Consider the following 27,446-nt stretch of genomic DNA (forward strand, 5'->3'; position numbering starts at 1 on the left):
AAAACAAAAACAAATATTAAACATCATATAAAAGTAAGAAACTAAAAAACTGGGAAATACATTCCCTTTAACAAATGGGGAGAATAGTTCTATGTGGGCTACAGTGCTATCATATTCATATGTCTTTCTCAGAGCTTTCCTGTCTAGATTTGTACATCTTTTCTTTTCACTACTTGATTTCTTTAGGCCATCTTCCATTTAAGTTCAACTGTCCAAGAAGCACACAATTTATGATGCAGAAAGCTACCATTAAAATATATTAATTTTCAACATTATTTTAAGTTACAGATATTATATTGTATAACTGGTCTCTTGCTCTCTTTAAATTCCCTATATAAATAATGAACAGATAATTAATTTTTCCCTGAGTTCCAGAGATACTACTTCAAGCAGAATCAGGACCACTTTGCACCAATTCTAACCCATGTGATAAATTAAACATCAGTTTACATGAGTAGCACTTTTCTGACCAATAATAATGAATCATCAGTGCTAACGGAACTGATGCTCTTCACTTGATTTATTTTTAAACCAAGATCATCGTTCTTGAAACAAGCCACATCAATCTAATAGCCTACTCAATGAAGCAGAAAGCACATTGGCTCCCTCTGTCAAAACGAGTCTTCTTTACATAAATCATGTTAAGATACATGCCCTGCTTCTAGTACATTTTTCAAGTGAAATGTTGAGAGAGAAAAAGTGATGTATTTTCACCACTAATAAATTAACTTTTCAAAATGAGACATTTTTAATTATTTATGCATATGCAAAAAGGACAAGCCCAGTTTTTGACTCAATTTCCAATTTGGATCTTCAGCAGAGGCTGAGGATACAGTGAAGATGGCCTTCATAAATCCTGGGAGAGGGCAAAGTCATGGTCATTGCTCAATGATAACAAGTGACTGAATTTAGAACTAATAATACACTGTTTTTCAACAAGTGTGCCACGGTGAGCTTCTGCATGGAAACGGGGTTTGTGGAAGTCCCATCCAGGTCTACAGGGTTCTCGTGGGAGTGTACAAGCCTCTCTATGACCAATTACCTACCCAGAGTCCTCTAAGATGACCAAGTACTGCCTCCTCCTCCCTTCAATAATTCAGCACAGCCGCACTTGATCTCTGCCCGGGCCGAGGTTAGGAAGGCTCATATCACTGACACACACACACACAAGCAAGTAACATCAGAAGTCACCTAATCTACTAGCACATGCATGTGGTGACTTCACAACCACCAGCAAATCAGGTGATAACCTCTGATGTTGATGGCCCATGCATGTGTCAGTGTGAGCCTCACTAAGCTCAGCCAGGTAAAGAGCAGGTACGGCTACACTGAATTATTGAAGCAGGGACTCTGAGGACTTGCTGCATGTTGTCAGTTAACCGTGGTCAGTCTTTTTTTTCCCCCTAATTTGTGCAGGTTCTACAAATAATGTACAGAGGAAGAACTTTTTTCCACCCAAATCATACAACAGTGTCAGGCCACAGTTCAGGCCTGTGGGCATAGGTTTCATATCAATTTTTCTCGTAACACAAATATGTTGAAAAACATTGGCTAATGAAATTATGGACTCAGATGTAGGGAAAGGGAGGGAGCAGGGGCCTCAAACAGAAACGGGGCTGCTTAGAAAAAAAATGTTTTGTTTTGTTTTTATACAGAATGAATTTGGCTACTGGATATTTCTAAGTACTAGAAGCAGTTGTACTATACTATGACTTAATTTTTCTTCCACTTTTCTCTTTTGAATTTTCTTTCCTTTTACTTACGATCTGCCTTGCTTGCATGGAGATTTCTAAATTTTGAAGTAGTGAAAAATGCAGTCAATTAGAGTGAACACAAATTGAGTATGTGATTCAAAGTAAAGCAACCTTATTAAGAACCCCTGCATTATAGTGAAGTAATAGAATTATTGACCATCCTACAGCTCTTTGCATGCCTGTTCCTCATTATACAAAATGCAATCTGAGAGCTGGAATATTTCGGTAAGTTTTGTTCTGGTGTTCACATTGTTATAATCAGGGGTTTAAAATGTTGTTGGTGCTCTAGCTTTTGTGACTCATGGCAGAATAGTATTTCTGAGATGCCTGGATGTTGGATGGGAGGGTAGATCCTTGATCTGCTGCGCAGTTCAATTTTTTTCATATTTCTATTTCCAATTTACGAACTGTATTTAGTGAGGGCCTGAATTAACTAAATTAATTAAAAAACCTCTGTAAGAAGCCCTGAAAATAAAATAAACATAAACTGGAACTATTTTATTTTCAGGGCTTCTTACAGAGGTTTTTTAATTAAAATTGTATCCATAAGTTAGTTGATGACAATGAAAGAGATCTAGGCATCGTCGTTGATGATACGTTGAAACCCTCTGCTCAGTGTGCTGCAGCGGCTAAGAAAGCAAATAGAATGTTAGGTATTATTAGGAAAGGAATGGAAAACAAAAATGAGGACATTGTAATGCCTTTGTATCAGTCCATGGTGTGACCACACCTCGAATATTGTGTTCAATTCTGGTCACCACATCTCAAAAAAGATATAGTTGAATTAGAAAAGGTACAGAGAATGGCAACGAAAATGATAAAGGGGATGGGAAAACTTCTCTATGAGGAAAGGCTGAAGCGGCTAGGGCTCTTCAGCTTGGAGAAAAGACGGCTGAGAAGTATGGTAGAAGTCTATAAAATAATGAATGAAGTGGAACGGGTAGACGTGAATCGTTTGTTTACTCTTTCTAAAATATACTAGGACTAGGGAGCATGCGATGAGGCTACAAAGTAGTAAATTTTTTAAACTAATCGGAGAAAATATTTCTTCACTCAACGTGTAATTAAACTCTGAATGCCAGAGAATGTGGTAAAGGCGGTTAGCTTGGAAGGGTTTTTAAAAAGTTTGGACAGTTTCCTAAAGGAAAAGTCCATTGACCCTTATTAAGATGACTCGGGGAAAACTCAACTGCTTATTTCTGGGATAAGCAGCATAAAATGTATTGAACCTTTTTTGGATCTTCCCAGGTATTTGTGACCTGGATTGGCCACTGTTGGAAAAAGGATGCTGGGCTTGATGGATCTTTGGTCTGTCCCAGTGTGGCAAAAATTGTAGTTCCTTTCCTACGGAGACTCTCTAATTAAGCCCAATGTACATTGCTATGATGATTTTTTCCTTGGTGGTCTATCAAATACAGTTAACTTGAACCCAATTTGTCCAGGGTCACAAGGATCTGCAGTGGGATTCAAACTCAGTTCCCCAGGTTCTCAGCCCACTGCACTAAGCATTAGGGTATTCCTCCACTAGTGGAGGAGTGGCCTAGTGGTTAGGGTGGTGGACTTTGGTCCTGGGGAACTGAGTTCAATTCCCACTTCAGGCACAGGCAACTCCTTGTGACTCTGGGCAAGTCACATAACCCTCCATTGTCCCATGTAAGCCGCATTGAGCCTGCCATGAGTGGGAAAGCGCGGGGTACAAATATAACAAAAAAAAAGGACTATCACACATTCCCCCTTTTGGGATTTTTTCCCAGTACTCATTAGTAAACTAAAAGTACTGTTTTGTTTTGCTTTTTTTTAATATATTAAGCTGAAAAGCTCTTAATATGCAATATTTTATGTTTAAGAATGAATCCAAGGTTTAACAAAACTCAACAATATAAATGTAGAATTTCTAGACCACAATCATAAAACAAAGAGGAAGGATCCAGACTTAACAAAAAAGGAAAAACATCCATAAAGTGAACTTCCTATTTTAGGGCACTCTATAACTATCAGTAGTGATAGAGCAAAGGTCAGCTTAAGCACTAGGCAAACTAGGGCACAGCTTCTAAGGAGTGCACACACTGTACAAAGAGAGCTCACTCTTTCCCAATAATGTATATATATATAGGAACCAGCTCTGTAGGTGCTGTGGGTGCTTGAGCATCCCCAATATTGAGCACACTCTTGGTTTTGTCCAGGGATGGGGAAATTTCCATTGGGTTTAGCACCTCCAATCATTGTAAACGTTGGGCCCTATAAGTGTACATATGCACAAACCATCACACATGCGCGCACACACAATATCAGGAAAAGAGTATACACTATTTGTGCACAGTGTGCACTCTTTAAGAACAGTGAGCCTTTGTAATAACATTCACTTGTGAACAAAAAAGGAAAAAAAAATGACACAAAAAATTCTTCTGCCCATCCTTAAAACCCCAATAAAACTATTTCTCCTTCTATCAATGTCGTTCCTAGGTCGATCTTTGAGGGGTTCTTTTACAAAGCCACAGTAAAAAGTGGCCTGCGGTAGTGTGGGCGCATCTTTTAGGCAAGCATTGGGCCACTTTTTCTGTGGCTGGGAAAAAGGCTATTTTTTAATGGGCCGGGAAATGGGCCTGTGCTAATATTAAAATTAGTGCATGCCTATTTACAGCCTAAGCCCTTACCGCCACCCAATGACCTAGCGGTAAGGGCTCATGTGCTACCCACGCGGTATCTATGTCAGTGCATCAATGTGGGCGCCCTGCCAGTTACCGCCAGGAATGCCCCTGCAGTGCCAAAATCGGTACCTTGGCAGTAATGCTGTTTGGGCATGCGCTACCTGTGTGTTAGCCCTCCCGTGCCTTTGTAAAAGGGCCCCTCAGTACCTAAGCAACTCAACTTCTTTTCTTCAAGAGAGTTCTTGCACTCTGGATGCAATGCAGCAAGAACTATTCTCCTACCATATGAAGTTAAAAGCTTGAAACAGTCTAACCCATCCTTGTCCTGGAAAAACTGCGGAAATGTCATAACAGAGCCATCAATTTACTCACTCGTTTTCCTGAGCAAACTGTGGTCAAATAAGCTGCCTTCATAGTCAAAAAAAATCTCATCATAGTTAACAGGTTCAACAAGTAGTTCCGTAAGGACATTCAAAAAAACACTCAGGCTAAGTGCAGTAGGGCATATTGACATCTTGAGCCCTAAAACTTTGATGAGACAAAACAGCATTATCTTAAATCTCACCTAGCAAGATATCTCTGTCTACTTTAGCTTTTTTATGCAAACAGCTGCAAGATATACCCCTCCCTAGACTATGACAAATCTATTTCTGGAAATTACAAACATGTGAATTGAGAGCGACCAGGGAGGGGCCCTCCTAAAGTGTTTTGTCATGAAAGGCAGGATTAAGGTTACAGTCACTTTAATTCAAACTGTATCAGATATCTTATCAGCATGAAAACATTTATGTTTATTGAGACACTTAACATACTGCCTTTCAATACAAAAATCCCTAAGAACAGGGTTGGAAACCCAAGTGTTGGTAGAAAAGTCAGACAGCAAGCAAAACGCCTGGCTCTAAAGACCATACAATAACTCCCTAATCTGAGAGCATGTGCACTTATTTACCACCTCCATCTCTGGTCCCAGCAGGGGCTACAAACACAGCAAACCCACAAGAGTCCTGCACTGAACAAGGAACAACCTGGATGTTACCCCAGCTGGGTGTCCCAAACATCTAGGTTCCATCAGAAATTGTCACTTCCGTTCTACTCCACTTAATTCAATATGAAAACCTGAAGAAAGGACTACACATTAAAATAAGGAGGATAAACTAAGGGCAAAATTCTACCAAGAGAGACCTCTAGTGGTGGACTTGTCTATGAAAACTATACCCATCTGTATTGATTGCTATGGTATATAACAAGCTGATACTTTGAGTAGACGTGGAGGGGCATAATCGAACGTCGCCGGCGAAATAGGTTGCCGGCGATCTATTTTGGCGGTGGCGCAACAGCTGGCCAGAACCGTATTTTTGAAAAAGATGGCCGGTCATCTTTTTTTTCAATAATATGGTTTAGACTGGCCAAATGCCAGAGTTCGCTGGGTTTGAGATCGCCGGTTTTGTTTTTCAGCGATAATGGAAACAATAAATGCCAGCCATCTCAAACCCGGCGAAATCCAAGGCATTTGGTCGTGGGAGGAGTCAGCATTTGTAGTGCACTGGTCCCCCTGACATGCCAGGACACCAACCGGGCACCCTAAGGGGCACTTCTAGAAATGATTAAAAAAATACACAAATAGCTCCCAGGTGCATAGCTCCCTTACCTTGGGTGATGAGCCCCCCAAATCCTCCCCCCCCAAACCCACTCCCCATAACTCTACACCATTACCATAGCTCTTATGGGTGAAAGGGGGCACCTACATGTGGGTACAGTGGGGTTTGGAGGGCTCAACACTTAGCACAAGTGTAACAGGTAAGGGGGGGGGGGGGGATGGACCTGGGTCTGCCTGCCTGAAGTGCACTGCACCCATTAAAAACTGCTCCAGGGACTTGCATACTGCTGTCAGGGAGCTGAGTATGACATCTGAGGCTGGAATACAGGCTGGCAAAAAAGTGTTTTATTTTTATTTTTTTAGTGTGGGAGGGAGTTGGTGACCACTGGGGGAGTATGGGGAGGTCATCCCCTATTCCCTCCGGTGGTCATCTGGTCAATTGGGGCACCTTTTTGAGGCTTGGTCGTAAAAATGAAAGGACCAAGTAAACCCGGCAAAATACTGATTAACATCGTTTTTTTGTTTTCCATTATCCACAAAAGCCAGCCATCTGGTAGCCACGCCCATGCCCCGCCTTCACTTCACCGCCAACACGCCCCTTGAACTTTCAACGGTGCGGCGACGGGAAAGCGGCGATGGTGTCAAAAACGCCGCTTTCGATTATACCGATTTCGACGCTTTTGCAAGATCACCAGCCATCTCACGATTTATGTCGGAAGATCGCCAGCGATCACTTTCGAATATAAGCCTGCTAGTTAACAAAGCAAAAAATGGACTGACCTGGTAACTCTTGTGGCAATTGCTACTAGTGTGTAGAAAACCTGGGTTTGATTTCCAAACTAGGCTTCTGCTATCTGGGCTGGTCAAGGTTGGGTCTACTGCAAAGCCAGTTTTCATAGCTCCTGAGTGAGAGAGAATCTCATCTCAGCTATTGCTGAACAGCAACATCTAGTGATCTGACTTAGAGTCCACCTTAGCCTGGAGGGTGGGGGGGTGCTGCAGTTTGTGACCCTGGTCGAGGAATGTCACTGCAAGAGCCAGGCTAGTCAGGTGGAAAATATAAAAATAGAGAAAAACCTCAAGTAGTTGCAAATGAAGGATCAGGCACCCTAGCCCAACAGGAGTTAGATGCAGTTACGTTGTAAGCCTAAAGCAGCAGGAAGAAACTACTGGGACAACACATATAATGAGCAAATGTTTTTTCAATCTCTTATCAGAATACAATGGAAAAATTAATATGCATAAAATCCAAAGTAGACTGCAGCAATACTTGAATAAAAGCCAACAGAAAGGTGATCTAATTACAGTAAAAGAAGCCACGACTACACATTATTAAGAAAAGCTATAATAGTTCAGAAACATTATGTCTCTCCATATATTTTGGGCAAGTCACTTAACCCTCCATTGCCCCATGTAAGCCGCATTGAGCCTGCCATGAGTGGGAAAGCGCGGGGTACAAATGTAACAAAAATAAAAAAAAAGTATTTGGGGCAGCATACATCAGGACATGAAAAGAAGGGTAACAGTAACATGCAAGCTTCTTAATCCATAAATCAGGCCACTGCACCTGCCCAACAAAAGACAAGCACTTACTGCAAGCAAAAGGGTTAACACCAATCAATTTCATCATAAGATAATTATTAGCTTTTAAATAACCTGCTTTCCAGTGTATAAGAGAGACCATATATTTTTTTAATTAATGGATTTTGTTTGAATTTCATTTAGAATGATGTTGTCAAAGAACTCACTCTAGTCACACGATTTTGCTTACACTGTTCATAAAAATTGTTTCACTGCTACATATGATATTGTTTAATTTAAGGACACATATTTATAATATTCAACAGAACTAAGCTATGAGAAAATACTAAAAAGGATGAATCTTTTGCATTTTTTATTTTAAACTCTTATACACCAAGATATGGAGAGCAATTTTAATGTACGTATATGCATGGCATACAAAGAATAGTACAAGTGGCAAAATATAAATGACAATAGATGGAAAACTAAAATAAAATTCTAAGGGTCATCATATGGCACTGAATTTTCTGAATCAATTTTCAAGCTTATTTTTCACAAGTCTTTTTACACAGTGTTTGATTTTTATCTCATTTTAATGAGTACAAGAATGAATCTGTAGCAGTCAGTTGCCATAGTTAAAGCGCAGGGCATGAACCGTGTCCCAAGAGAGATTCAGCCTAGCCATGTCACTACTGGCTTTAGGACATACACCACCTGATTCCATGTCCCCAAGTTCCAACCCTTTTCATAATCAAAACAATGCTGACATTATAAGCCCCACATGGGTTTTCTAAAATCCTTTTTCAATCAATACATTCAACACATAACTTATTGAAGACAACACAGAGCTCATTGATTAAGTTTGGTTAACTAGCAAAGTTTTCAAAATAAATGAGACAAGAACACAACCATCATCTCCTTTATGTCAAAGAACAATTTATGAAACAGTCAGGAAATTTTTAATGGCTTATTTTCATCCTGGGAAGAACTTAAAGGAAAAGGCATAGGTTTCAGAAGCATGTCATAGTAAACAAATGCCAATACATAACGTGTCTGCATTTTGAATTACTCAGAAGATATACTCTTATTCTTAACAAAAAGGCTAAAAGAATTTCAATGAATTATATATTATGAATTGTACTGGATTACACAAAATGACAGATAAAGGGCAAATTCTGAAGTCAAAGTAATGGAACAACATGCAGTCATTAATATAAAATGTCCCTAACAGGGAGGGTAAAGCTACACAAAAAGATCATGTCCTATATAAAAACAAGCACATACCATATTTTTGTTGTAATTACACCCCAGGGAATTATGCACCAAAAATGGCTCATACAATATATAAAATTAAGTATTATTTCAACATTTGTAGGCACATAGACATACTGTAGCCGGACATGTGCATCCACTCTAACTCCAGCTAAGATAATATTTAAGCACCTTTCTGACCTCATTGCAACTTTCTTAAATTAATCGCCTTATCTTCTTATTCCTGTTACTCTAGCTTACCAATCTATATTTCCATCTGTGCTTATACCCTATGCTATTAAAATGTTTTATGTATTGTGTTGAAATTGTAAGTAGTATACTATGCCATACTTTATATCATTATTTGCATATTTTTACTACTGTAATTGTCTATTGCTTATGTTTGACTTATTCTTGCTGTATACCGCCTTGAGTGAATTCCTTCAAAAAGGTGGTAAATAAATCCTACAGTTACAGTTAATTTACTTATAGCCCGCCATTCCCATATAAATAGTTCACAGTGGATTACAGCAAGATTCTAGAACACAACAGTCTAGGAAATTACATAGTATGATTATAGGATGTACTTGAACCTAAACAGTATCATAAAAGAAAAATAGATAATAAAGGTAACTGCAATTAATTATTTCTTAGTCACATATATCTGAAACAACAATGTCTTTAATCCTTTCTTAAACATAATATAGTAATAAGCTGTAAATTAACTGGTATAAATTTACAAAATTTAGCAGCTTGAAAGGCAAACAGATAATTAAAATTTTTCTTTGAAGTAATACTTTGGGGACTTGGGAAATCAAATAATGCCAATTTTTGAAAGTTATATAAATAACTTGCCAGTGAGTAATGAACAAGAGAAATCATATATAATGGAACTTGTCCAAATGCAATTTTCCATAACAAGCAACTCTGCTTAAAACGTATCCTGGCCTCAACAGTTAACCAGTGAAGCTTACCAAAGTAGGCAATAATTCTTTGTTTTCTTAAGGGAGAATATTAGATGTAAAGCCACATTTTGGACTTTTTGAATTTTTCTCAACAGATATTTTGATAAACCCAAATAGATAAAGTTACAATAATTGAGCTTACTAAGAATCCGCGACTGTACCACTAGTTGAATATATCTACCAACAAATATTTGCAAATAACCCTTAACTTTCTCATAGTATAAAATGAACGCCTTACTAAATAATTTATCTGGTGCTCCACAGATAATTTATTATCCAATATAACACTCAGAATTTTTATAGACTTATCAAGAGCAAAACATTTCCCATCGATCAGCAGATCTGATCTCATTTCTTGATCCTGCTGTGCCGCTATTAATAGAAATTTCAATTTTTCTTATTCAAATTCAAACAGTAAGATGACATCCAATTGGTGATAGTAAGAAAGCAATGAGAAACAGTATCAATTAGGGTCTGAAAAGAAGTAGCAACAGGAATAATTACAGTAGTATCATCAGCATAAATGAAACATATGTAACCCTCTTTCTCCAAAATATGACCAAGGATAAGAATATTAAATAATACTGGTGATAGCAGTAATCCTAATACATAAATAAAAGGTACAGGTACTTTACTACATTACAACAAAAGTAAAGACAACAGGTGTCTTCAACCTAGTCCTCAGCACACACCCAGCCGATCAGGTTTTCATGACCTCCATAATGAATATACATGACACAGAGTTGCATGCATTGCCTCCATTGTATGCAAATTCATTATGAATATCCTGAAAACCTGACTGGCTGGGTGTCCCCCAAGGCTGAGCTAAGAATCACTCTCAAACAGTAGATTTTTGGAATGCATTGCCCGCTGTCCCTCATGCAGAGTCTGTATACTGTATAAGAAATTTAGATCTGGGCTGAAAATCCATCTATTTCCGCTAGCCTTTGAAGGGACTCAGTCACAGGCATTTGTTAGGACTGTATCCCTCAGTCTAACCCCTTTCCATATCTTCACTGTGCCCTCATTTCCCTGCCTCACCCCCGTCCTATCAACTTGAGTGTTCTTTTCCCCCCTTGATTTTATGTTAACCGCTTTGATCAGCCTGCCCAAAAAGGCCAATAAACAAACTAAATAGGTGTTATCATCCAATAGTAGGTAGCATCATTCAACAGCACTGAGACAAAACAGCTCTCCCAGAGCTCAGAACTACAGTAAACATCAGAGCATGATCAGATCTTTTTGCACGTAGTCGTCTTCAGTCCCTCAATTAGTTCCATAGCCCAAGAAGAAATGTTGGCAGCATGGATTGTGTGCCTGATCAATCTTGCTCTCTACTGAAAACACCTGCAACAGGTGATAAACCATGTTTTTTTGACCAAGAAAGTCTGAGTCTGCCACGCAAGTTGATGACTCTCAAACTAAAATTTGTCCATTGTCCAAGAGCAGCATAATCATAAAGAAATGCTACAAAGATTGGTCCAAGGTATAGTGTGAAGTAAAGGCATGAAGCCAAAACCAAATCACTGCTTTGCATATGTATCCTGGGAGAAGATTTCAAGAGAATCACAGTAGCTGCAGCTGGCTCCGATCTAAAGATGTGCCATTTACTGGTTAGAATACTATCAGAATTAGATGCAAGATGAAAGCCAATTTACTTGGCTATGGGAACATCAACTCTGCTGCAGTTAAAGGAGGCTAACAGCTATATAAACTTTGATGTATTAAGTAAGTTCTTTTAAGGTAGTAAGCAAGTGCCTTTTTGCAGTCTAGGTTGTGTAGGGTCTTCTTGTTTGGATTCTTAAGAGGTTTAGGGCAAAACATAGAAAGCATTATTTCCTCACAGAAATGAAAAACAGAGACAGCTTTGTTGTGATGAAACTATACATGGTTCATTGGTAGACAAGGCGTTAAATTCACATATTCTAACCCAAAGTAACCACTGCTAGAAAAAGCTTGTCAGGTGGCATGGTTGAGTGAAGCAGATTCCACTGGCTCCAAAGCAGATAGCAGGAAGACTACTGGATCTTGACATAAACAAGTATTTCTCTTGCAGGAGCAAAGCCCATGGATTAAGATGCTGTTACAGTGAACAGTTGACACTAAACAGATGGCAGACTTTCACAGAAACCCTGGCTTAATACATTCATTGAACATCTTTTTCAGGAATGAATGAAACTGCTCCATATGAAGCTGCAAAACAGATGAAAACTCATCAATTACTAAAAATAGGACCAGAGTTGATGCCATCTAAGGCTGTACAGTTGACTATTGCAAAGTGAATGTTGTGTCTGAACTTGGGAGCAAGAGGACAACTGCGCTAAATTTTGCAGTGAGGCAGTTTGTTCATGATCTGCATTGTCCTGTGTGCTGGTGTATCTCTGCTGACAAAGGAAGAGAATGGTCAATGCTACGGTCTAGCTGGAGTATCTCTGATGGAACCGACAGCACAGCAAATGATTATATAGGTCTTGTGACAAAGTCAGATCCAGGATAGTTGGGTTAAGGCAGTTTCAGTCTGAAATACAAGTCCCAGAAGGCATTGCATGCAAGGAGCCAGAGGGTGAGATGAAGAACCCGGACTGGACTCCTAGCTGCAATCGGGAAAGACTTGGGTGTAAGCTGGCAGGCTGTGTAGAGTGGCTGCCACTAGGCGGAAAGAGAGTTAGGAAACCCTGTGTGCAGGAGCTCATCATTGGTCTCATGCTTAACTCAGCTGGTATGGGTGTGGGGAAGCTAATGGAAGGAGAATGATTGGTTGTGGTAGCTGAAGCCAGGGATTGATTAGGCAGGTGGGAAGGAGTCTCAGGAGTTCAGTTCAGGAGAGAGAAGCAGAAGGAGAGAAGCAGTTGCAGGCTGAAAACCCTTGGGCAGGGAGGTCCCTAAAGTATTTGCAGGCTGAAAACCCTTGGGCAGGGAGGTCCCTAAAGTACTGAAGCAGGCTAAAATTCCTTGGGCAGAGGGAGTCCCTAAAGTATTGAACTCTCCTGAAGGTAAAGAGGATAGAAGATAGAAACTGCTGCTTGGTGACTGAACTGTGATGATGAACTGAGCTGACTGTAAGCCTGTATTGAATCCTGGTATGTGCTGATAGCCTGCTGCTTAAAGGGGACGGTTGGCCACACACTTTCAGGTGGCTTATATGTGCATAATGTTGAAGGTGAATGCTGCTGTTGGAACTGTGTATTAGAAGCCTGCATGGAATAAAAGTCCTTAAGATTGAAGTTACTGGTGGACATCTATTTCTTCATTGTACCGAGAACCTGTGGCTGGAGGAGATTGTTCTATCCTTGGCTGCACAAGAAAGGTACCTAGTTACAGTCTCCACTTACTACAAACGCTTTGAGCCATGTCAGCAATGAGGTGTCTGTTTTTCTCCAGTACTTTGGAAGTAATTCTCAAGTATGTTTTCACCTCAAGCCTGTGTGAGTATTTAGAAGATGGCTCTGCTTTGGACCTGGAAACCTTGCAGTTGTGCACCAATTTGGATGATGCCTGGCACTACTCCTTTGTGACTAGGCTCTCGAAGTTACTGTGCAAGATGCAACAACTTCTCAGGAGGATCTGTTACAGCATGCAGAATCAGCTGCTCCCTGTGCAGACGGTATCTTCCTTTCCTCTTTCAAAGCAAGCAGGAGTCTCCTCATCGATTTATAGTGATTATGGAGTTGGCTCAAGTGGTTCTTCAAGGGTTGCAGAGATTTCTTTCCACAATGCTTGAAACTTGATTATGGTCTGAGCCCATACAAATTAGATCTCTGTAATGGGTGTTGACATTCTGAATATTTCTCCCACACTGCAGACAAGGATGGAACCTTAGAAAAAAATTCTATAAACCATTAAGGTAGACTTGGAGAAAAGTCACTGCTTATCTCTGGGAGGTAAGCAACATAGAATTTACCTACTTTTTGGGCTTCTTCCTGGTATTTGTTATCTGGATGGACAACTGTTGTTTCCAACACTGGGCTTGACGGCAGTTTTTATGTTCTTAAGTTGACTGCCTGGGGCAATGCCTCATGTTCAAGTGTACAGTGCTGCGTACGTCTAGTAGCACTATAGAAATGATAAGTAGTAGTAGTAGTAGTAGAAAGAAACAAAATAAAGTACAGTTCGTTCTCAGTAATCGCGATGGCATGCTTCCCCAAAAACATCATGATCCATGAATACGAAAAATGTACTTATGGGAAACAAGGGTTAGGTTCTAGGTATACCAATTTTTCCTCAAAACCATGAAAAGGAAATACAGAAAATACAGGATTTTGTTGCTGCATTGGACAACACATAAAAACCAGAGAAACACAATGCGTTGCAAAATATTTTTTTTATTTGCTGAACCACATACAGTACTGTAGTAACAAGCTTAAAGATAAATACTGTACAGTATTGCACAACAGTAAGTACAGTATTGTACCATGGTTTTGCCCACCATATTTTTTTATTTGCTGACACTATCACCCACTACCAGTACTGTAATAATGTTCTTAAATTAAAGAAATTGCACAGAACAATGCTGGAAAATAAATAATGTACCATGTTTTGCCACCATAATCTTTGCAGTTGGTAACACAAAGAAAAAAGTGCTTGATAAACATTGCTGCATAACCATAGGGCTACAGAAATGGTACTGTGCCGTATGAAACACTGCTGAATAACCAAAAGGCTACATAAATTGTACTGTACCATATGAAAACATTGTTTGGAAAAAAAACAGCTTTAGACAACAAATAAAATGCTGCACTGTACTGGTTTGGTCAACATTAAACCACCATTATGAAAACAGTGATTGAAAACTACAGATCTGCTTGTGAGGGGGACAGAGACAGAGAGCTTTGCTCCTCCTGCACAGATGGAAGGTCAACCTCTGGAGAGTGACAGCCTAGCATAATGATAGTAGATGGGGGTCAACTTCTGCCTGATCTACCTCAGGTGCCTGGGTCTCACGACTCGTCGACTGAAAACAAATGTGAGCCATGTCTACTTGGCTTTCCATCTCAAGTCATTAAGTGTTTCATTGGAAGAGGCAAATGCAGAGCTTGTGAGATGCTTAAATTTTAGACTCTGCTCCAGCCCAGGATAACATTCCTCTATGTCATAGAACATTTTTTTCCACTGTTGATGCCCACTCTGCTATTTTATCAGCTGTGAGAGGCACAGTTTTTGGATTCTCAGTAGTCTTTTATTCCTCATCACTGCCCCCGAGGCTTTGTTGTGCCATCTCATCCAGGTCTTCATTGCTGGGCTCTAATGCAGTCTCTGCCAAAATTTCCTCGACATCTTGTGTTATGTCCTCGAAGCTTTCTCCAGGGATTTGCCTTGCAAAGCGCATGATGTTTTCCACATTTGTACTCATGTGGTCTGCTAAACCTTCAAATCCCTCAAAGTCCATTACACAGTCCAATCAAATTTTTTTTCCAATTGTTTACAGTAGCCTGTATAATGCCATCCTAGATTATCCCATGTAGTCAATTACATTGCGCATTGTAACTCTCTTCCATTAGTCCAATATGGTTGTTTCTTCATCGGCATCTAGAGCGTCACAGGCCTTGCTGTAATGCTCTTCCATGTAGTGGCACTTGAAAGCCTTTATTATTTCCTGATCGAGGGGCTGGATGATGGACCTTGTGTTTGGGGGAATGAACAGAACCTCAATGTCAGGGTGTACATTTTCTAGGTCTACACAACAGTGTACTGGTGCATTATCCAAAATCAACAGTATCTTAAAGGCAAGGTTCTTACGGTGGAAATACCGTTCAACTTCTGGAACAAAACAGTTCTTGAACCAATCCCAGAACAATTCAGACGTCATCCAAGCTTTGCGGTTCCATCTCCAATGGACTAGCATGCAGTTCAGGTCCTTTCCTTTAAGAGCACAAGGATTTGGGGCCCTGTACACCATAAGAGGCTTGTTTTTGAAATCACTAATGAAATTGGTACACAACAACATGGTGACGCTATCTTTAAATGCCTTAAAACCAGGGGTTTTGGCTGCCATTTTCATTATATATGTCCATTTGCCAGCCTGTTTGGAAAACAAGGCAGTCTCATCAACATTGGACCTGCTCTAGCACATAACCCTTTTCTTCTATCAAACTTAGCAGGGATGTTTTAAATTCTTCTGCAGCTTCATTGTCTGCTGAACCTGCCTCGCCTCAAAGGATTACATTTTTAAGCACGTATCGCTTTTTAAAATGAATAATCCAGACAGAACTAGCAGAAAAGGGTTACACGTTTTCCTGACCCTGGGTAACGCGTTTATAAATCTGTTTGGCTTTCATCCTCACAGCAATGCTATTCACAGTGCTTTTTTTCATTCAACATTTGCATTATCCACAAATTTAACCACTTTTCCACCTTTTCCATTGACTCATCACAAACCACATATGTTGTTTTGGAACTTTCTGGTGCTTCTTCATGAACAGACTGCCAAATCTCTTCCTCTTTTTGCTGGATGGATCAGATTGTTGATTCCTTAACTCTGAGCTCACAGCCAACAGCAGAAACTGACATGCCAGAACGAAGTTTATCTAACACACCTATTTTGCCACTAAGACATATCACGTGTTTCTTTCTCTTACGATTGGTACATGCAGCTTGTAACTCACCCCCTGGACACTTGGTGGCCATTTCCAGAAGCAAACTGTACTGTATCATTCAAGATGGAAACAGTTCTTGTCTTAATCTGGTCATCAGATTAAATATGATTAAACCATTCTGCAAGCAGTTTTTGGCAACAATGATTAAAAGCTATTTACTGTATCCCTCTTGGCTGCTCTAGGACACATGGAGGGGCACAACTGAAAGGGGCACCCAAGTTTTCCGCAGGACATCCTCGCAGGACGCCTCGGCGAAGGGGCGGGGAAACCCGTATTATCAAAACAAGATGGGCGGCCATCTTTCATTTCAATAATACGGTCGGGGACGCCCAAATCGCAAAATTTAGGTCGACCTTAGAGATGGTTGTCCCCGATTTTTGGCGATAATGGAAACCGAGGATGCCTATCTCAGAAACGACCAAATGCAAGTCATTTGGTCGTGGGAGGAGCAAGCATTCGTAGTGCACTGGTCCCCCTCACATGCCAAGACACCAACCAGGCACCCTAGGGGGCTCTGCAGTGGACTTCATAAATTGCTCCCAGGTGCATAGCTCCCTTACCTTGAGTGCTGAGCCATCTGTATCCCTCTTGGCTGCTCTAGGATGCTTGGTGGAAGTTTCCAGAAGCAAACATCAAAAACACGAAAGCGAAAAGCACAGGTCTGCGAATACGCAAATACAGTACTGCAAACGGTTGTTGCTATTTGTACCTCTGTGGATAAGCAAAATAGCAAATGCTAAACGTGTGAATAACGAGAACAGACTGTAATAACCTATTGCTTAAAGGAAGAAAAAAAACAAACAATATCAGACACACAATGGCAAATATCCCATCCATTTAGCAGATCAGTAACATAAATAAACAAACAAACAAACCTGTTCAATTCAAGTCACTACTTGTGTGCCTTATTCGATCCTGTTTGCCAACAGAAAATACGGTTTATCATTCTGAATATTCCTAGAAGGAAAACATTTGACCCTGTTTACCTCGTACCTATATACACACACACACACACACACACTTGCAGGTGCCATAAAGATTCTGTATTCCAGTGTTTTCCAACTTATTCAAGTCAAGTACTCCCTAAGTCAAACAAATTTTAACCAAGTACTACTGACCTCCGATCAGCAGAGATTTTGAAATGCACATTTTATTATTAACCACTTAACTAACTTGGCAATATACATAACAAATAAGGGTTACTGGAAACCGTACAGAATAAGATACAATTTGCATGATCTGTTATGTTTGACTCCCATATAAACTGTCTGGCCCTTGACAGGTGGTGTGATTTTACAAACTGAGTACAAATGAATAATGAGACTTACAGATGAGCCCTCAAGCAACTATGGAGCTGTCCCTCTGCCAGGTCCCACCAAAGCAGAAACAGGAAGTAGAATCAGGGTAGGAGGGATACAGTAATGGGAAGGCCCCAGAGTGGCCGGAGACCGTCTGTAGTGATCACTGGCATTGCCAGTAGCATGCAGTGATATTTATAACAGGCAATTCAGCAAATGTTTATTCGTAATTTGTCAAAGAAACAAGACGAACTCAGCAGTCCCAACATATCAACCATTATCCGAGCAACAACGAAAGGAACTCAGTGGCCCCAGCATATTACCTCTTACCACAGAGGCTCAGCAGCTCTATCATATCACTTCTCAGTGGGTTTATAAATTGGGGTCGCACATTGCTGTTTCTCTGAGGCTGGGAGGCTTCCAGCCCTAGAGAAACAGGAAGGAGGACTCAGCAATCCCAACATTTCAATTTCCAACCCCAGAAAAACAAAGATGGGCTTGGCAGCCCCAACATATCATCTCTCAATTCCAGAGTAATAACAAGAGGTGCTCAACAGTTCCAGCATATCACTTCTCAGTGAGAGGTGATATGTTGAGGCTAAGTCCCTCTTGCTGTTTCTCTAAAGCTGGAAGATCCTACCCCCCCCCCCCCCCCACACACACACACACACTCTGTAATGATGCCTACCCACACACATACTTCCTTCTCTTTGCCCCAACATGCCTTCTCCGTTCTCTCTTTCCCAAACCTCCGTCACACCCTTTCTTTGTTCTCTCTCCCCTCCTGCCCCTTTTTACAAATGCACACCCATTCCCCTCTTTTCCTATCCTGCCCCACCCCCCTCTTGCTACCCCCAAATTTCCTTTCTGTACCCCACCCTCTTGCTCTCCCACATCAACATACTTTTATTTATTCATTAATTCCATTATTTAGCCCATCCTCCTGAAAGCGCCCAAAACAGGTTACAGAATTATATTCATAATATAATAAAACAGTACAACATAAAATTAAACTAAACAGTTCCAGCCTGACAATATCCATCTTAACTCATCAAACTGTTAGATTAAAACAAGCAAGTTTTGAGAGTCTTAAGAAATCCCAAAAGATCATTAATTGATCTTGCAGAAGGAAAAACCTTGTTCCACAACCAGGTTATAAAATAAGAGTAAGCTCGCAGGTTGTTTGATGTTCCCGTGCTCTGTCTGATCGCCCTCCTCTTGGTCAAATTTGACCAATAGAAGGGTGAGGGAGGCGGGATCCGGCCAACTATTAAATGCCTTGCCCCCCCCCCCCCTATGCACCTCATGGTACACCCGACTTGACCTGAGACGGACTCCCTAGAGCTTCATTTAACCTGGATCTAGTAGTGTCAAGTGCAACACACACTAGTGCTGAACTTACCCTGGATCAGAGCTGTAGAATTCTAGCACGTCTTCAGCACCGAGTCTCCCCGACTCGACTGCTGCCCATTGCACCTAAGACTGAGCTTGTTCCTCAAGCTGCCACTGGCACCAGCTGCAGATCCCACCTACTCAGCCTTACATGGAAATATATTTGTTGGTCCCCTGGCTGAACAGCAGGAGCACGGGGCACGGTGACCCAGGCAGGCGATGAGAAAGGGTCTGTCCCAACTGCTCCAGTCTGTGCTGAGCTCTGCCACCATGCCGGGCAGCAACACCAAGATGCAGTGGACATAACCTATTCGGACCCTGAGCGGCACCAGCACACCAAGCGTCGGGTAAGAACTGCACAGGGTCAGCCCTCTGGGGCAGGAGACATAACTCAGATTAGGCCTTCCTTTGTTGCTTGCCTAGTCAGTAGTTGGTTTTGAGGAAGCACTTTCTCTACTGTGTTTTAGAGGGGCAGAAGGGGTTCCTGAAACTTGCAAGTGATTCTTTTTGCAGGGAGGGAGCTGCGCTGGAGGCTGCTTTTTAAGTGTGGATTCTTTGCTTGCAGCCCTGTGTTGTTTTCCTAGAAATTATTATAGCAAACACATTGCATTTATTTATGTCCTACAGCATGCAGGTAGTGAAAGATCAAACAGCATGAGGCATACCCGGGCTCCCTGACCTGGGGGTGACAGTGCTGGAGAACGTACCATTTGAGAATGATATGCAATTTGTTTTTTCTTTTTTTTTTCTGAAAAGTAAAATACCCTCAACGTACAGACCTGTCTGAATTCATCCTTGTAGCAAAATAAATCTATGCATCGCTACAGTGTAGGATCATATTTTTCGACAGATTACTGAAAATCGAATAGCCTATTTATTTTTTAAAGTGGAAAATAACCTTTAAATGTGTTTCAGGCTGTGTATGTTTTTATTATGAAATGGATGAGCTGAAATACTACGTTGAAAAAAAAAAGGAGGACGCAGGAGCAGTACACAGGTGAGACAGAACAAGTCATGGCCAAAAGTAGCTCAATTTTTAACACCAAAAACAGCTATGGGGGAGGGGGGAAGAGCCCCCCCCCCCCCCCCCCCCAATCCTCACATAGCTATTTTTGGTATTGGGATATTTTGGGGCTACTTTTGGGCATGACTAGGTCTGGAAATTTTTTTTACCATCTAGCAACTCTGCTGAGAGCAAGCACACTCTAGCTGAAAGGATCTGGCAGGAGGGAAAATAAAACACCTCTCACTCTGGGAATGTAATGATCACTTAGGAGTACAAGTTGTCTGCTTATCCAAAACATCACTTTTCTCTTGTTATGCCCACTCATCCCACCTCTTCGGTACATTTTTTTTTCTTATCCATCACTAGGATTCCAAGTTCTGGGCTAAGGAGCCAAAGCAAGGCTGCAGTCATGATTTAACTGGGTCTCCTGACCCGACTGCATGGCCAGGGGGTCAGAAGAGTCCAGGAGATGGTGTTGCTTTCTGTTGGTGGTGAGTCAGCATAGAGCTCAACTTGGGCAGTGGCAGACCAAGGAGCAAGGCTGCAGCTGTGATGCAATGGGGTCTCCGGACCAGACTGCCATGACCCAGGGTTCAGAGGAGGCCACAGAAAGGTGCTGCTTCCTGTTGGTAGAGGGTCAGCAAGGAGCAGAGCTATGGCAGTCACAAGTCAAGGAGCAAGGCTGCAGCCACAATAAAATGGGGTCTCCTGATCTGACTCACACAGCCTCAGGGTTCAGAGGAGGAAAGAGTAAGGTACGGCTTCCCAGCAGGGGAGGGTCAAAATTGGTACACTGCACATTACACCAATGGAGTGCTCCTCTGCACGTGCCTTATATAGCTTGTGTGCCTGCTCCAAATGCAAGTGGCACTGTTGAAGGACTGCACGAAAGGAGGATGGAGCAAGAGGTATCAGAATGTTCTTCTGAATATACCCCATGTAGCTTGTGTGCCTGCTGTAAATTGAACTGCTGCAGCTAAAGGATGAACAAAAGGGGTCAGTATTCTTTATCAGTTCCCCCCCCCCCCCCCCCCCCCCCGAGTGTCTTGTGTATACCTCAGGATACACGTACCACGTGCTGGGAACCTCTGCTGTATCCTATATGCCACATAAAGGTACTCTTTCACGTATGTTGTTCTATTGTACCAAAGTGCACTCCCATTACACTGAAGTTTGGCATAGTGCAAAAAGCATATTAAATGTTTCAATGGGCACTTCTTATGCAGTTGTTATACTGAAATCCAGAGTCATTCCTTCCATATACTGAGCAGGATCTAAGAAGCTATTAGATATCCTACTTACTGTCACACTCTAGTACATCTTTACTTGCTGGATGAACAACAACTTACTAAATGTCTATTTTTAATGGGTATCAGTACCACTGCATCAAAAATTCAAACTAGCAATGGTTAATCATCGTAATTATGTTAGCTCCTGTAATAATTTATGGGCACCACTGGATAAGTATCTTGCAGGCCTCGATCCAACTGTACTTATTATTAAATGGTAACAGTGCCCTTGTGCCTCCTTCTTTATTCTATGACTGGAATGTTCTGGTCTTATGTGTTATTTTATCTTTCAAAAATTAATAAAGAAACTTAAAAGATTCTATATCCAACATGATGCCTCAACAAAATCTTATGCTGCAGTAAATGAAACTTTTGTAGCAAATTCATTTTAAGTTAGCATGGAATAAAATATTTTTGTATAATTTTTGTGACTGGCAATTTCTCTACAACCAACTCTCTCTTTCAGCTTCAATCTTCTGCTTCTCCTTTGTGTATGGCTTTCCCTCCCATCCTTCCTTCAATACTTCCCACCCCCAGCTCACTCCCTTTCAACATTTTCTCTCAGCTACCCCTGCTCTACACACCTCCCTTTAACTCCCATGTCCTCTAGCAACCCTTTCCCCAACTTGTCTCTCTCTCCACAATCTCTGCAGAGGTCTATCTCCTGAATCCATGTGTAACTTTCCTTCTGGCAGTCTTCCTCCTGAAATGCACAACCCTCTGGATTGCACAGTGCCTGAAAAACAGTGTTGTTCTCAGTCTTACAAGAACAGAAAAGGAATTTAGGTACTGCAAGACTTGCATGCTGAGAGAGACATACAGTGCAGGTGTAGGACTGCATCAGCTCCTCTTCACCCAAAGATCGCTGTCCTAGCTTCAGCTCCTCCTTGAAAGTTAAGTTCTACATCGCAGAAGTGATAGAAATAAAAGATCGGGCAGAAACAGGAAGGAAATTGGTAAAGGGGTGAAGAAGTTGGTGATCAATGAGGAAAGCTAAGGTATGTTTGTGAATTATACATGACAGAAATGGTGCGTTTGTGCTAAATAAATATTTTTCCTCTATATAGTGAGTGGAGGATATCCCACAAAACACTGACAAAAGCAGTAAAGCTTATCGCACAGTCTCCACTCACCATCTATATTAATAAATCCCACCTTGAACGTTCTGAAGCTCACTCCAAGGCAGAGAAGCTCACTCCAAGGCAGAGAAGCACAAAAATCCTGTAGTCTTCATAGGCTAGGACCAGTCACCCTCACTCATAGACCCGCCCTCAGCCACGCCCCATCTGTACATAAAACGCTACCTCAACATTCTGAAGACAACCTGCTGAAGCCATCTGCAAAATCCCTAAACAGTTCGTAAGTTCATGGTGGTGAAGCCATCCAACTCACCATGTCTCTCTGCCCCGCCCTCGAGGGCGGAACACAGAGAGTAAAGGGATCCATAAAGGCACCCCTACCAACTGGCAACCCCCTCCAACAAACAACGACCCAGGCAGGGGGAGTGTTTCCGTACTCCTCCCCCTGCCTAGGAATCGCTACAGACTGCTGGCAAACTCCCCAACCACACAACCACAAAAGCCACCCACAACCCCCCACACACACACAAACACATACACACACACACATAAACACACACACAAACGCACACACACACATAAACACACACACACACACACAAACACACACACAAACGCACACACACACACACACACAAACGCAAACACACATACAAACACAAACACACACACAAACACACACACAAACGCAAACACACATACAAACACACACACATAAACACACACACATAAACACGCACACACAAACGCAAACACACACACACATACAAACACACAAACACACACACACACAAACGCACACACAAACACAAATGCAAACACACATACAAACACAAACACACACACATAAACACACACACATAAACACGCACACGCAAACACACACACAAACACACACAGAAACACAAACGCACACAGAAACACAAACACACACACACACACACAGAAACACAAACACACACACAAACAAACACAAGCACAAACACACACAAACACACACACAAACAAACACAAGCACAAACACACACAAACACACAGAAACACAGAAACACACAGAAACACACAAACACACACACACAAACACACACACACACACATACAAACACACACACACATACAAACACACACACACACAAACAGCCTCGACTGTGCACCTCTAAGTGCCCCCCCCCGCCGCATCGCCACAACAACCCGTGCAACGGGGCATCAGAAAGCCCCTTCCCTCCTCGCCGCATCACCCAACCCCTCCCTGCCGCTTCACCAAGCCCCTCCCCCCCACATCGACCGCCTTGCCACCCGCGACCGCTAATACAAACTCTGTCCGGCGGCTGCTGCTGCTTCTATTCAGCAGCAGCAGCCCGTACATAAAGAAAACAAACAAACAAAAAAACAACCTCCTAAAACGCACCTCCGTGGAGAACCATCTCACATTGGCTGACGTCTCTGTAGCTGCTCCTCCTCTCCCCTCAACGTCAGTGCCCCTGCCGGAAGACCCCGGAGAAATGCCGAGACGTCAGAGGGGAGAGGAGGAGCGCATGCTGAGACTTCAGCCAATGTGAGATGCTTCTCAACGGAGGTGCGTTTTAGGAGGATTTTTTTTTGTTTGTTTTCTTTATGTACGGGCTGCTGCTGCTGCTTAATAGCAGAAGCAGCAGCCGCTGGACACAGTTTGTATTAGCGGTTGCGGGTGGCGAGGGGGTTGATGAGGGGGGGGAGGGGGTTGATGAGGGGGGGAGGGGCTTGGTGATGTGCCACAGTGGGGGGGGTCAGGTGATGCACGGAGGGGGGGACAAGGGGCTTTCTTTGGGTGCTGCGCCGGCTGGGGGGGAAGGGGGGTCTCGCTGAAAATGGGTGGCTGCAGGGGGGGCAGGGAACAGGGAGATAGGGATGGGGCTCCACACACCACATGGGTGCCTGCAAGAGGGACAGGGGATACAGGACGGACACTGCAGGGCGGGCAGGGGGACAGAAGGGTTGGTGGTCATCAGGGGGGACAGGTGGGTCGATGGACATGGCTGGCCACAGGGGAGGAACAGGGAAAAAGGAGAGGAGTGTCCTCAGACATGGGTGGCTGCACAGGAGAGGAGGGTCGCTGGACATGGCTGGCTGCAGGGGGGACAAGGGAGAGAGAAGGGACGGTGCACATGCGTGCCTGCAGGGGGACAGGAGGGATGCTGAGGGGGGGCAGGGGAGACAGGAAGGACGCAGCAGAGGGAGAGGAGGGTTGATGGGCATGGGTGGCTGCAGGGGGATGCTGAACATGGGTGGCTGCAGGGGGAACATGGGGAGAGGAGGGTCGCTGCACATGCCTGGCTGCAAGGGGGCAGGGGAGAGGGAGGGGGTGAGGGGGTTCCTCACACCACACACGCAGTCACTCATTCTCTGTCTGCCACATACACTCTCACTCACACACTCACTGTCTTTGTCCCTCTCTCTCACACAGTGTCATACAGAAACACAAACACTGTCTCTCACACACTCTCTCTCTCGCACAAACACATACACTCTGTCTCTCTCTCTCTCACATTCTCTCTCTGACACACACGCTCCATCTCTCACACACGCTCTTTCTGAAACATACACTCCAAGGAAAACCTTGCTAGCGCCCGTTTCATTTCTAACAGAAACGGGCCTTTTTTACTAGTGTACTAATAGAAGGTCAACATTAAAATGTGGATTGTCACACACTGGTACCTCTAGGTTAACTCTCTGATCAGGAACTCAGTGGGGCACTGGTGTACTATTTAAATGCTTTATTTACAACTTCAAGTGGATACTTCATGGTGGGCTTCTAGTTAGCAATCTGCACAACTATCATAAAGCTTTTTGCATAACTTATTCCAAACAGGCAATGCAAATTCCTCTAGTCACATCTCTTCTGACCCTTTGGGGTAGACTACAAGCTATAGGGATTTTTATACTAACTTCCTTTGTCAGTTTCCCACTTGTTTAGTGCAGCTCTGGGCTTCTCTGTCTCTGCATTCCACAGACCTTAGCCCCTCAACATTAATCTATCAGAAAGATATATCCTGGGCCCCTAGACAGCAACTTCCCCAATCAACATATAGCCTTCTGGCACAACTTTAAACCAATGTCACTCTCTACCGTATTCTGCCTACTCCACAAGCACAGGCTACTTTTCCTGGTAACTATTAGGTAGAAATGTTCCTATGGTTTCTAAATCAGGACCTATCCAACACATTGCCCCTACTATCATCCTACCAAAACACTGACATTTCCTTAATTCATTAATTAAGCAGCAATTTTTCCATCAAGCTTCTACCTCACTCCAGGAGCCTGAGCACATTACACCTCTCTGTTTTTCTCCTTAACTATCTTGCTGTCTCTCTTCTTTTTGCAAACAGTCTGGGTTTTTTGTTTCATTCACCAGAAGACTATTATTGGATTTCAGGTACTCAATTACCTTCAGTTCTAAGCCCCTGCTGCTTCCTCACTGTATCTTCCAGACTGCCTTGTCTCCACTATGAATTTACAACCTGCCAGTTCAGAATTCAAGAACTACACCTCCCAGAATTACCTTGCACTAACTTCCTTTCAGCGCTTCAGGTATAAACCTGGGGGTCAATGCAGAAAAGCTGTGCAGTAGGACAGCATACTGATGGCTGAATGCATGGCTTCTAATGCAACTGTTTACTACCAAGATGCCTTATTTGGTAGGCTGAGCCCTAACAGTGCACTACAGGCAGGAGTAAGTTGGCATTACTCCTGCCTTTTGACTTTTTATGATGAATGGAGAGAGTCTGGGAGGGAGGGGGATTCAGGCAGGGGTTATGGATATACTAGACTTCCAGGAAATTTTTTTATGTCAGAGAGGGGAGGGATTGGGTTGGAGGACCGCTATACTACCAGGGCATTTTGTGATTCAAGGGTGGAGTAGAGCTGGAGGGGGGAGGATGCCACTAGACTGCCAGGGCTTTTGGTAATTTTTGTGGTGTGCTTCAGGGGAAGGATGCAGATCCCATGGCTTTTTCTTTTTAATGTATCCCTTCCTATCAGTGCATGAGCCAATCATCACTCACACAATGACAGAAAATGGGACACTAGAGCAATTAATTCTTCATGTTTCCAAAGAATGGGTGATAAATTTCTCACAATGTGCTTGACTTAAAATCTTCTGAATACCTCTCTGCATTACAGCGGAATAAGTAATAGCCCCATTATCCTTTTTGCCTGTATGCTGTTCTATTGATGTGCATGATTTCTTCTGTGCTTGCTGCAGACCTGTACACTGTCCTCCCTGAATTTCCTGGTGGAAGACCAAAATGCAGCAATTGTAACTCTGCCCCTAACCCTGGAAGTGACACCCAGCTGGTACAGGATAAATTGAACCCACTACTGTGGAGCACACTGTGGGCGTGCACCTAAGAAGCACGCATGAGGAGCAGATCATGCTCCTTGGTGCGCTCCTTCACGTGCAGATGAGAGTTCAGATTCACAGGAGCCTCTTTACTATACCGCATGAGATGCTCCCACAAAGTTTCTTAATCTTCAGACTTTTTTTCCTTGATACTACTGTAACCCTCTCTCTCCCATGTCTTCATCTTACTCCATACCTGTGCACTGGGGGCATAGACCGTTTTGCTCAGTGGAAAGAGATCCTTTTCAGGTAAAGCAAAGCTACTCACTTGTACAGGTGTTCTCCAAGGACAGCAGGCCAAGTATTCTCACAGCTGGGCAACATCAATTGACAGAGGCCAGTGCAGATGCTAACTTTCTAGTAGGGTCCCACCATGCATGCGCTGGTGCCTTCCCACCTCACGCATGAGCATGGGTTCCTCGGTCATTTTAAAAAGCTAAAAAACAAAAATCCAAAAGGAGGTGGGAGGGTATATGAGAATACTTGGCCTGCTGTCCTCGGAGAACACCTGCTACAGATGAGCAATTTTGCTTTCTCCAAGGACAAGCAGGTCATTGCATTCTCACAGCTGGGAATCCCTAGCTACCAGGCTCACCAAAAAAGCTAGAATAGGGACTCAAAACATCAAGGCTCAAAGGGTAATTAACCTGAAACTATTTATATACTAGTTGTGAA

At 42.5% G+C, this 27,446-nt stretch overlaps 1 protein-coding gene across 5 annotated transcripts in view; it reads right to left on the reverse strand.

Moving 5' to 3' along the window:
* The window catches only part of DENND1A (DENN domain containing 1A), a 1,150,393-nt gene that overhangs the window by 860,257 nt on the left and 262,690 nt on the right, over positions 1–27,446 (reverse strand). The gene's annotated exons all lie outside the window — the stretch shown is intronic.

The sequence above is a fragment of the Microcaecilia unicolor genome, chromosome 6 (genome assembly GCF_901765095.1).
Source record: "Microcaecilia unicolor chromosome 6, aMicUni1.1, whole genome shotgun sequence".
Lineage (NCBI taxonomy): Eukaryota > Metazoa > Chordata > Amphibia > Gymnophiona > Siphonopidae > Microcaecilia > Microcaecilia unicolor.